The sequence below is a fragment of the Rhyacophila brunnea genome, unplaced genomic scaffold (assembly GCF_057557595.1).
Source record: "Rhyacophila brunnea isolate RB1 unplaced genomic scaffold, BYU_Rbru_1.0 scaffold_3, whole genome shotgun sequence".
Lineage (NCBI taxonomy): Eukaryota > Metazoa > Arthropoda > Insecta > Trichoptera > Rhyacophilidae > Rhyacophila > Rhyacophila brunnea.
Window position 1 is genome coordinate 34,664,008 of NW_028232965.1, and position 12,833 is coordinate 34,676,840.

The following is a 12,833-nucleotide window of genomic DNA, read 5'->3' on the forward strand; positions in this document are numbered from 1 at the left end:
CCGCCTTGTTTCAGATAATTAAAATACACTTTACGCAAAGTGGGTAAAAGTTGTAGCGATTCTGAAAGCGCTATAGTGTATGTGTATTTTTTATATTTAATTCATAAAAATTATAGAATAATTGGCGTAAAATATTAATAATATTTACAATTTTAAATCTGGCGCGTAAATAAAATTATTTAGTCTATGGCTGCGTCGCTGACGCTTTGGTGTGGGGCCAAACGCGAAATTCGCATCAAATCCAAGCGGTAGCGACAGCGATAGCGAGGGCGTTGCGAATTCGCTGCGAATATTCGCTTTGGTTTGGGGGAGGCTTTATTCTCCTCGGACTTTTGGCTTGCCAATGGAGCGCTGGTATACCGGCCCGCCGATCACCACATGAATTAATATCAATACGTTTCGAAGGCTACGCGCAACTGTCGCTAGGTAGATCTGAGAGGTTGTGTCATGCAACACTGGCCGCCCGTTCTCGGAAGTTTTGATTTATGGCGGTCAGGCACACGAGGCGAGTTGTGATGTGCGAGCCGGCTTACAGTCTTCGAAGTTTTTTTTCGCGTGGAGCACCCCAGATCTGCGGACTTTTTAAGCCGCAGACCAGGCTCGTTAGATTTCAAACATGTTTGATATTTTACTCTCCGAGTTGCCAGACTTCGTCCGTCGAACACTATGCAAATTCAATTTGACATTAATAAGCGATCATTCGGACCGAAAAAAATCGATAATTGTGTATATAACAATAAAAAAGTTTAAAAAAATAATTAGGTACAGATTTATTTCGGTCCGAATGATTGCGAATCGCGTCAAATCCAATTTACGTAGTGATTGACGGACGAATTCTGGCAACTCGGAGAGTAAATTATCAAAGGTTTGTACCATTCAAACTGAAACGAACTGTTGGATTTGGGACCGTTTGGCAGAATGTTTACGGGAACGCTTTTCTGACGACTAATTAGTGTTGCCAGTACTTAAAATTAATTCAATAACATATTGGTCTCTAAAACACACATATAAACTTCAACTTGTTATGAAATTCTAACTTCCTATCGTCGTCTATAATGACACAAATTTAACAAACTATCGTATTCATCTATTTTAAATGTACAAAATATAAATAATGCTTCATGAATATGTAGCCATTTAGTTAATTTATAAGATGTATACATTTATAGGTACCTATGACATTTATTCGGATTCAGAGTAAGAAAGAATAATGCAAATGGAAGCATTTTATTTTTAATAGCAATACAAAAAACACAATATTTTGAAAAATTTAACACAAATCAGTTGATAGAAAATGGGTAAGTCTTGGAATAAAAAATATGGTCGTGTTTTTACATACCCATTGTTCATAATAATAATATATAAAATAATAACGTAGTATTATTGTTCAGATAAAACTGTTAAATACAAAATACAAATATGTTAAAAAAAATAATTACACAGAAAAGGCTCGCACAAACCAACGCGAATATTCGCAGCGAATTCGCAACGCAGCCGCTATCGCTGTCGCTACCGCTTGCATTTGATGCGAATTTCGCGTTTGGCGTCACACCAGCGACAGCGACGCAGATATTATAGACTAAATAATTTTATTTACGCGCCAGTTTAAAAATTGTAAATAATATTAATATTTTACCCCAAATATTCTATAATTTTTATGAATTAAATATGAAAAAAAAAGTACACTATAGCGCTTTCAGAATTGCTACAACTTTTACCAATTCGCGTAAAGTGTATTATAGGTGGTAGAATTGGTTGGAGTCATAGACAGAAATCTGATCAGATCAGACATCAGAAATTTGGGTTCTATATTACGACAGCTTAGTGCTCGGACGTGGTGGTTTAGCGAGCGCGGGGCGGCGGCGGTGCGGGCAACTATGAACACGTCTCGACATGTCCGTAGACAATGCGCGGGGACGGGTGTTCGCGCGTGTTGTTTTGGTGCGTGTAGCTTGGCGCAGACAAGGTCGTACATGCGGCGGGCTCTTCCCATACTGCGCGCATAGAATGGATGGGCGCCAATGCGGGAAACGAGCGACCAGCGGGTGTCTCAAACCATCATGAGCTTACCGCGCGCGTCAGGTGCATTTGTGGTATTATCTTCGCAAAGCATAGATAGTGCGAAGTGATGTAAAATAGGTATACGTTTTATAATTTTGCACTTTTTACTATATAAATAATATTAAGTATATGTAAAAATAATATGTTTAAATTTCAATAATTCTTAACACACATACTTATAATATTGTATACTTATCTTACTTATATTTATAAACGTACTTAAAAAATGTTTTTTTTTTGTAAGTATATAATTATTCAATATTCTTTCTCATTTTTCTCTTTATCTAATTTCTCAGTATTTTATGTTCTTCTTGCTTTATATATTGTTAGGCTTAACTATATTATAATTTATATGGGAACTTTGCTGGTTGCAATATCTTTTTTCTAGTTTATTTTATACATATTTGTAATCTATGTAAATGTTTGTTTTCCTTAATAAAAAAATTTTAAACATAATAAAAATAAAATATATTAAGTAGGTACGTCATTTCCATCCTAGAGTCGGTTTGCAAAGTTATGAAGCGTATACTCTACACCTACATTCACACCATATGAACCGAAAAGTAATTTTTAAACTTAGTTTCCTTATATATTATCCAATATATAATCAAAATATATTATCGACCAAGGGTACTTAATGGAATTTAAATTTAAATTAATAAATATAAATTTACCAAATAAACAGGAATTAACTGTATTATTGGTGGTGTTTGAAGATGCCGAAAGACAATAGTCGAATCGCAAAAAATGACTCAAAAAGAATAGTAAAAAACTTTCAATTAGAATATACTTAATCAAATATTTTCTCATGTTACTAGTATTCGAAAAACTTGTCTGGTTGTTCCCGCAGTTTCTTGTATAAGTTATAAAATTCTTCTGTTAAAGTGCTTTCCATATTGATTTCATTGGCCCCATATTTTGCTGCAAAGTTTTGCCATTTCAAATAGGAGTTTTCCAGTAAAAACTTTTCTATGTTTATGGTTTCCTATCCCTGACTTAACGCTGAACACGACTGTACGCGCGCGGGCTACTACGGACACTCTACCCGTGCCCGTCCCCGCGCCTATACCGCGTCGTACACGCCCGACTAGGGCCAAGCGCTTACCCTGGATAAAGCGTCAGATTTCTTATTCAATACTTGAAAGCATCTAAGCGACATTTTTTGAGCATAGACAATCATGGAAAAACCACTATTATGTGGCAAAATCGCTATTATAAGCGTAGACAATAAGTAAAAATATATAAAACATTTACAATGAATAAAATTCAAACATTTTAAATTAATAAAATTCGCCGTTTTCAAAAATCAGTATATCATAATAGAGTTCGCCAATGCATTTCATATAATTTAAATAATTATAAAGTAACCTTTGACACAAAGACATTCGACACACCAACGCGAATATTCACCAATCAAGCTCGTATTGGCTTACGGAAAAGAGAACGCGACGCACAGATTTCGGAAGGGAATTAAGTTATTATCTTACAAAGTTCACTATGGAGCGCTGCGATTGTTTGACGTTTAGGTGTCGAGCATTCAAATATATAAATAATTTTATAATATCATTGATACAATCCATCCATCCGCATTTACCCCGTCAAAATATCCCGAAAAAAGCACCCGCATCGGTATGAAAGGTCCGGTCAAAAGAGTCTCAAAAAATAGCCAAACATATGACAAATTGATGGCTTTTATTGTATCTTTAGATCTCCCGTATGAATAAACGTTTCGTTTGTTCATTAACAACAGGTAATTAAGGAGCATTACAGCGGCGTTGGCTTTTTTTGAAACTCTTTTGACCGGACCTTCCGTACCGAAGGCGGGTGCTTTTTTCGGGATATTTTGTCGGGGTAATTAGTGAAAATACAAAAATGCGAATTTTTCACGTAATTTCAATTGAAAAACCATAAAAATACATGAAAAAATATGCAATAAAATTACTCAAAGGTATGCATTTAAAAAATGTAGAAAAAATGTTTTGTGTTAAAACTTGGCGGCCGCTCAAAATCAAATTTCTGATGTATTTAGTCTATGGCTCCAACCAATGCTACCACCTCTAATGCCGGCGCTCCATTGGCACGCAAGTCAGACGATTTACAGTCTTCGGACTTTTTTTTCGCGTGGAGCACCCCAGGTCTGCGGACTTTTTAATCCGAAGACCAGGCTCGTTGGATTTCAAACATGTTTGATATTTTACTCGCCGAGCCGCTGAAATTCGTACGTTCACCACGCTTTACCGTCACATTATTTATATCTATGCCGACGGACGACAGCGCCATCATTATTTTACTGTCATTCAAAGTGTTCGGACATCTCACATCGATAACAACAATGGTAGATCTACGAGTGCATTCGAAAAGTTTCTTGGAAGATTTTATTAGTTGTTTTAAAGACAACCCATCGTTGTGGAAGACGACCAGCCCACTATACAAGAATCGTGATGCCAAGTCCTTGGCGTATGCGGAACTTTTGGAGATTTTAATCAAGGTGGAGCCGCAGGCAAGGGTCGACGATGTTAAAAAGAAAATACAGACATTGAGGTCGGGTTACAGAAAGGAGAGAAATAAAGTAAGGACATCATATCGAAGCGGAGCCGGCACAGACGCAGTTTATCTACCCAAACTGTGGTACTATAAAAATTTGGAGTTCTTGAACGACCAAATGGAAGGTACGTAGGAATGCTTTAAAGCTATTTATTATACACGTGCAGATTATGAAATTGTCGTACCTAGCTCTGAAAGTGACATCGCATTAGATTAGCTACTATTAAGCAATTAAAACATACAGCTATGAATCATTTCTAGTCACAATAAAATTTCTTATTCTTTGCCGAGGTAGGTAATAAATAATAATAATATATAGGTACGAGGGAATGCTTTAAAGCTATTTATTATACACGTGCAGACTATGACATTGTCGTATCTCTGAAAGTGACATCGCATTAGATTAGCTACTATTAAGCAATTAAAACATACAGCTATGAATCATTTCTAGTCACAATAAAATTATTTATTCTTTGCTGAGGTAGGTAAGAAATAATAATATATAGGTACGATCATGGCGGTGGAAGCGCGGCTTATTGAGTCGTGGTCGGGTCCCAGGTTCAAATCCTGGGTCTGACAAGTACACATTGAATTTCAATTTGTGTATGAGTCAGAGTATGGACCTAATATGTTGAGCAAGTGGCTGACATCCATTTCTCGTAAAAACAAAATCTGTCAATACAAACCTCCACTCCGTGGAGGTCCATATTATGATCGGACATGGTCGAAAGAAGAAGAAAAGAAATGATCATAAAATCAAAAATCGCTCGAGTTAGGTTCCTTCAGAGACAATCAATAAATCGTCAATCATCAATCAAAATTAATGGTACAGTTTGGTTATGAGGAATACAGCGGAAAACACATTTTGAAAATACCCGATATACTGGATTACACCAATTATACCAATATCAATATTAACCGTATGAAGGAATGGGTACTTAGGGGAGAGATAATAAAAAACAAGTTTGAGTATTATGTTGTATTTTAACAATTTACATTTTGTTTTACAGAATCGAGCTCAATATCCAGCATGGTGGACGATTTGGAAAACATGTCTCCTGATGAGAGTTACTCCAACTCGTTAAACAACGAAGATTGTATTGAGGTAAAACATTTTAACTAAATTGTTACATTGGTTTAATTTATCTATTGCTTATCATACTTTCTTGCCATGTGACAGATGCCAAAAACATTTTCTATAATTCGCCTGGCTCTGCATGTCCGATAATTATATATTCTTTTACTGTGATTTAATTGCCTTTGTGAATACGGCTTTATGAAATCGTTACGTAATGCAAAGGCTTCATCGCCAATATAAACAAATGGCAGTGCATCAGAATAAGCAGTAGGTTTTTTTGGTGCAGGTATTTTTAATCTGCCTTCGTCTAAACGTTTGAAAAAATCAGATTTTCTCAGTACGCCTCCATCAGAAATACGTCCATTTGTTCCAACATCAACATAAATAAATTCATAATTAGCATTTGCAATCGCCATCAAAACAATGCTGTGGAAATGTTTGTAATTATAAAAGTGGGAGCCGGCGCCTGCAGGTGGCACGATTGCAATGTGTTTCCCATCAACTGCGCCCAGGCAATTTGGAAATTGCCATTTACTATTAAATTCTTCTGCAATCGTCTCCATTTCTTCGTGCGTATCAGGGAACTGCAACAAAAAATAATCAACATTTTATTTACAGATAGAATATTCGCCTTCAACATCCACGTTGTCGACTACTCCAAGGTCGAATCTTAAAAGAGCACCAGAACCCCCATCGTTCAAACGAAAAAAATCGAATGATAGCGCCAACAAAGTGTTAGAATTAATCACCGACAAACTAAGCAAGACTGAAGATGAATTTGATGTTTTTGGCAAAATGATGGCCATGAAACTACGATCGATGTCACAGGGACAAAGATTGCTGGCCGAGAAGCTGATGCATGAAGTTGCCTTTATGGGACAAAGTGACAAAATAACGCCAGCAACTACTGTTCATACTCAACCAGTTTATCGTATATTAAGCAAAAATGTACAAAAGCCGGTATAATAAATTAATGTTTTTTGTATGAATAAATATCTTGTAAAAATATTTGTTTTTTTGTTTGTTTTTATGCCTATAAACCTTAGCTTAAGCGATACAACAAATGGTAAGTATTTGAGCTATGTTAGCAAACCTATATTATTATGTGGCCTCATTTAGAAATCAAATTCCATGCTTGCTTTTCGAAGAATATGACTAGTATTACAATACATTCAACAGGAATAATTAAGCAGCTTGCTTACAGCCTATATGGAGAGTCCTGGCTAGGTACAGCATTCTAATGGTCTATTGAATATTATTAGCAATTGCAGATTAGTTCTGCACTACAGTATATAAGCATACTTAAGATAAATCAATCGGATAAAGCCATGGATGGTATCCACACAGCTTCAAACAAAGGATCCTTAAAGATTTATTTTGAACCTTCTCCACCATAAGGGCCATTAGGCCATACCGATTTCTAAGAAAAGTTTCAAGCCATCATCACCAAACAACGTAATTATAGCATTTTAAATTACCAACGGTGTATCATTAATTATCGGCTTTTGAGCTTTGAGAATCGATGTCTCCGCCGAATCTTAGGGGTACATTGGTACGACCGCGTTACAAACACCCGAGTTCGTGAGCAGACACAACAGCCTTCAGTGATTGAAGTTATCATGAAGAGACGATTTACGTGGCTGGGACACATATTCCGGATGCCGCCAAAGAGTGCGGCACTTCGTACCCTTGTGGCACAGCCTCAAGGGTTCCGTCGTCGTGACCGCCCCTCCCTCACCCTGCAGCGGTGCTATAAAATCGACCTATGTGCTGCAGGTCTGACATGGCGGGAGGCGCAGGAGTTGGCGATGGACCGAGGGAAACGGCGCCAACTTGTGTTTGCCCTATGCCCCAATGTTGGGACGTGACAAGGTGGAAGAAGAAGAAGAAGTATCATTAATTATATAAGATAAAACATGACGGAAGGTGCAACTCGAGTTGCTGAACACGATTCCTATAGAATAATATAAAATTGTCATTAATCAGTAGGCACCCACCTATATTCAACATTATAAGGACTAATATTGTAGTGTATGTATGTACCTATATCATGGGCCCCACATCGTGAAGCAGGCCCCCAGGCTAGGATCCTTGGTGGGTCCCCCTTCCTATCGCTAAGAATAAAGGCAGTATGTACGCGGTAACAATAATCTGTATATTTAGTGTTTTATTGTGTATTTTAATACATCCATACGAATTATGGAAATGTCGAGTATTGATACACAATTAAAAATTGTATCGTATAACCACATAACTTCAAATATTTTTTTTTTATTGACTTTTTTTTTACTATTAAAGCAAATTTGTGATGTGTGTTTATCTCACTTATCTGGTCGATTCGCCTCGCCGGGCCCCCAGGCTAGAGCCCTCTTAGCCCCCTCTTTGTGGGGGCCATGACCTATATGTCACAATGATGATGCTTTGGTTACCATTATTGTATTATACCTACATTTACCACCTCAGATTAAAGAACTTACCACCGTATTTATTTAATCTATGACTACCACCTAAAATTATTAGATGTCCGCACTGAGTACGAACCTACCTAATTTGTTAGTGTATTTTAAACTAAACGATTCAATTTATGATGTTTGTCCTTACCTAGTCTCATTATAATAGCCACGGTGATGAATGATGATAATACAGAACAATAATTTATTATTATGATAGTAATATCTAAATTTTTATTGGAGGATATTCCTATTTTTTTAAAACAAATTTATAAACAAAAATTAACTTAAAGTTCTCTACATAGTAGGTATGTATTATTTCTATTATTTTTAAAGTAGCAAGTTACAACATATGTAAATATAACACAAAGAAGAAAGAAATAGAAACGTCCCTTAAAAATAAACTAATTACGATAGGCTATTCAATAGTTTCATAACAAAAACATTTTTGTAGGAAAATGGCATAATGGTGCATTCATTCATAATTCATTGTAAAAATAGGGGCTTACGACACGTCATAAATATTTTTTAACACGAGTCAATTGTTGAAATGACATTGAATCAGACAACTCTGTTTCCACTGTATTGTCGGTCTTAAATGCTTATCGGAGTGAATTCTTAATGTTTTAGCAGATTTACACGAAGTACCTACCACTTAATTAAGCATTCATTAAATTTATAAATATCCACTCATATTTATCATTTTCAAAAAAATAAAATTCTGCATGTGTCCACTGGCCAACAGCATTATGTTAAATCAGTTTGGATACCAACGACAAAAAATATATATGTGCTATATAGAAAGGTATCGCCTGCTGATATGTTTAACCAAATTTTAAGAGAACAGATTTAAATAATATCTACAAAATGTTTTAAAAAATAAACGATGATCACTAATAAGTATATTTTAGCGGAATTGTACGATTTAAATTACCAAACTTTATCATATTAATTTTACCACCGAAAACTCAATTCATTTGCCCGCAAACATATATGTGGGTATAAAATTAACACGGCGATGAAAATAAATAAGTTTTATTACTCACAATAAAATATAAGTAATAAATTAGTAGGTAAGTAAATTCTTAATGCATACCAGTCAAAGGTAAAAGCGAGACTGTACTGAGATGTTTCATACTTTAGAAAGTATTATACAAATATGTAGGTGCCTACTTTATTTTTTATTGAACAAAAGGTTTTCAAACAATGTCAGCAAAGGCACAATTTTTTGTAGCTTGCAGCTGCAGTTACTTTTTTTATGCAAGTAGGTATGCAATTATTTGGAGTGTTTAGACAATGCATTTAGGCACGGATGTATCGACACAAAAAAAGAAAATTGAAAGAAATTTAGGGATGTCATAAATTTTATTTTTAACCCTTGCACGCCCGGCATAACATAACTTCGTTAATTTTTAATTTTGAGAAAAACTTTAAAAGATACATGCATACATAATTATCTCAATCTAACGAACCGCAACGCAATTTTAAATGAATCCACGAGCCGGAACGGTATATTTTGGAATTCCACGAACTACAACGGCGCTCCGGTGCGTTCCTGTCCATTCCGAGCGCTGTGTGTAGGGTAAGGTCATGAACCCGTCGTCCCGATGCGAGTAATAATAATATAGCTGTTCTGCGTGAAACTTCATATGGGTTGTATACTAGTGGTGTTGTTTTTTTGAGGTAATCTACGACTATTCTTGGATCCCAAATCGGTGGTTTTGTAGGTTTAGCCTTGCGGGTGGCAGTGACGTCCCGTGGGGGTAGGCAGATTGAGCGTCGCTTGGGGGCGGCAGATACTCGAAGGGCGGCAAATCGAGGAGAATCATTTGGTATTATATAGAAATAGCTACCTAAACTTAGTTATATTATAACCAGAGCTTTGGAGATGTTTTGTTCCGGATGCTTTTTTTTTATTATTATCCAGTCGGTACTCGCAGCGATTTTAGTATGATGTCACCACGCTCAGCTAGAGATTTTTTTATTTTATTTTTGACTGCTCGGTTTCGTATACAAATGCTAATAAACTTGGCGCCTATACACATTATGAATATTTTTATAAATGTAAAACATCACAAACGAATAATAAATCAGTCATAATAATATAATGTCATTTAATCAGATTAAAGAGTTCCTTTCATAACAGTGGTAGGTATACTGCGCAAAAACCAATAATTATGTCGCGCCATGGTTATTAAAAGAAAATAATATTATATACGAGTATTATATCAACGTTGGTAACGAAACAAGGAGAATTTATGGTAGAGATTTATAGGTAGCTAGGTACATACCGTATTTTTTAATTTATCCAAATATTTTTGCCAGTCATTCGCGAGATTTAAAAGTTGCCGGATGTACCTATTGCAAATAGATACCTATTCATAATGATTATTAATCCTTATTGACATTTAACATAGTCAATTAGTATTCGTGCATATAATAGGTATTTACGTTAAGTACCATCTAATTGTATTAAAAATGTACCATATTTATCGTGCTGTGAATACAATACTGTGCAATACCTTCTTTTAAGTCGTTTTTTTGTAAACATATTTTTTGCTGATAATAGTGTGGATTTGTAGTTTATTTCAATCATCAACGGTTGAATGTTGAGACCATTAATTAATAGTGTATTTATGATTAAATTTAGGTTTACATTAAAAAAATAATGAGGAAAATTATTTTGTTTACATGTTGTAGGGTACAATAATAGCATAGAAAAAATGGTGTGAAAATAATACATCTGCGTAGGTATTACTAAATGATACAAACCAAATGTGTCAGACATAGGTATTAACCAAATGGCATCTCAGACTCTGGTGATTTGGGTAAGTGTCTAACTAATATTATATTTATTCGCTTATTTATTTATTGATATCTAAATTTAATTTTGTATGTTTCAGCTTAGTGGTAGGTGTATATTTTATTAGTAATGTATCCAAACTATGGCCCCCAGAAGGGGGGGGGGCTGACAGGGCTCTAACCTGGGGCTCGGGCTCGATAAGTGAGATAAACACTTATCACAAATTTGCTCTAATAGCAAAAAATTCGCCTGCGGCGCTATTTTCCTTCAATATCGATATTATTTAAAATTATATGGTTACACAATACAATATATAATTGTGTAGCGATACTCAAAAACTCCACAATTCAAGTGTATGTATTAAAATATACAAAAAGACACTAAATATACACATCAATTTTAACGCGTACACCATTTGGAAAACATTACTGTATAGCGTCACACTGCTTTTATCCTTAGCAATAGGTAGGGGGGGCAAAAATCCTAACATGGGGCCTGCTTCAGGATGAGGGGGCCATGCTTCATACAACACATTTCTTAGATATTGGAGTAATGAAAGGATGATAAAAAAATGGGGCGGCATTTTGACGCTGCCTAGGGGCGGCATTTTGTCTAGGGACGTCACTGGCGGGTGGATATGGCTTTTAACATAATATGATGCACTATTATGTTACTGCTGATGTCTTTACTGATCATAGGTTTGCAAAAGGTAGCTATGGCTGACTTATGTACAAGAATAGTGTTATATGAAAGACCTTCCTTATTGTATAAGTGACCCAGGTATCTAGCCACTTCAATCGGCTCGGGGGTATTATAGTTTATCGTGTTAGCCATGCACCATGTCTTCCATTTGTCCCATGCAGGTTTATAGGTCTTCAAAGTGGATGGTCGTCAGCCGGAAGTGAGAAGTGATCTATCCTCTACCGACCAGCTAGAAACTAACTCTCCCCACCCGAAAGTATCCATGACTGGAGTGATAGGTCCCGGACTTGTGGAGGTGGATGGTTTGTCACCGTGTCCACTAGAAATGACTCTAAGTGCGGGATCGGGTAGGGGGGTTTCAGTGATCTCTGCTGTAGGTCTGCGCTCCAAAAACACTTCTTCCACCATGGGGCCACCAGTAAATATTTTCCCCTTGCCGTGTTCAAGTGTGCCAATACTTGTGGAATTAGATTCGGTCGCGGGAATATCCAGGCTAGTTTGAAGTCCCACTGTCGACTGAAGGCATCGTGGAACAGTGCAAGGGCATCGTTCGGATTTCGTGAGACATAGTACGTTGCGACAACATGGGTTGTGTTTGACGCGAACAGGTCTACGTCTGGGAGTCCCCATCTTTGAAATACTAGAGTTGTAGCCGCCATAACTAGGTGCCATTCTGGGATAATTTTGCTGCGTGAGAGATGGTCTGCCACGAAGTTGTATCTGGAAGGTATTGTGCAGTCAATGATATAGGTACTGGCCTGGTTGGCGATTTCCAGAATCTGTCAGCAAATACTTAGTAGGGTTGCGGACTTTGTGCCCCCTTCGTTGTTGTTGTAAGCCACCACTATTTTGTTGTCGGTTTGTAGGAGTAATTCTGATCCCCTGAGCGTTTGCTCCCAGAGTTGTGTGGCTGAGAGTACTGCATACAACTCTATTCGGTTGACGTGAAAGTGACGATTCTCATACCTTTTCCCGGAGATGTTCGGCCACCCAGTTTGTTAATGAGGCAAACAGTCTTGGTGCTGCCGACAGTCTGAACGGCAGGCATGTGAATTGCAGGAGTTCTCCGTGGTAAACTAGCCGAAGGAATCGGCGATGTTGTATAGCTACAGGTGCATGTAGGTACGCTTGGCTTAGGTCTATTTTTACTAACCAGTCTCCCCTTTGCAGGAATGTTGGGACCTTGAAATGGTGG